Source organism: Mus pahari, chromosome 3 (assembly GCF_900095145.1).
Source record: "Mus pahari chromosome 3, PAHARI_EIJ_v1.1, whole genome shotgun sequence".
NCBI lineage: Eukaryota > Metazoa > Chordata > Mammalia > Rodentia > Muridae > Mus > Mus pahari.
The window spans coordinates 149990467-149991183 of record NC_034592.1 but is presented as its reverse complement, the minus strand read 5'-3'; positions in this window follow the sequence as shown (position 1 = coordinate 149991183).

Here is a 717-nt window from a genome sequence, read left to right as displayed (position 1 = left end):
TGAGGTCTCCATTTTCACCAGGCCTTCTGCTCCAGGGCCCTTCTGTTCTCCATCCCTGGCTCTCAGCATATCTACTGGGTGAAAGAATTTGGCCAGACAATGCTCCTGCCGTAGACAATGCTCCCTTCCCTGCCCACACCCTCTGCCAAGAGCTCTCAGGGAACATGGGACAGCTCCAGGGACACTGACGTGTCCCCGTTCAGGGGCTCCACAGCTGAGGGACAGACACCTAAGCCGTCTCAGTGAATAAGTGTGAACCCTTAATGATTTGCCTAAGCTAAACCAGACCCTCTCCTCAGCATTCAGTGGTAAGCTAAGGCTAGACACGGAGGACACAGGAGGACACAGGTGTCCAGTCAGATGAACAGTTCTACCGAGAAGCCAGAGAGCCCCTGGGAACGATTTCTGCACTCATTGGGGTTTTGTTTTTTTGTTTGTTTGTTTGTTTTGTTTTTGGTTTTTTGTTTTGTTTTTAGAACAGGGTTTCTCTGTGTAGCCCTGGCTGTCCTGGAACTAGCTCTGTAGACCAGGCTGGCCTCAAATTTAACACAGATCTGCCTGCCTCTGCCTCCCGAGTACTGGGATTAAGGCATGGGACACTCCCTGGCTGCTTCCTTCAGCGTTTTTTTTTTTTTTTTTTTTTTGGCTTTTCAAGACAGGGTTTCTCTGTATAGCCCTGGCTGTCCTGGAACTCACTCTGTAGACCAGGTTGGCCTC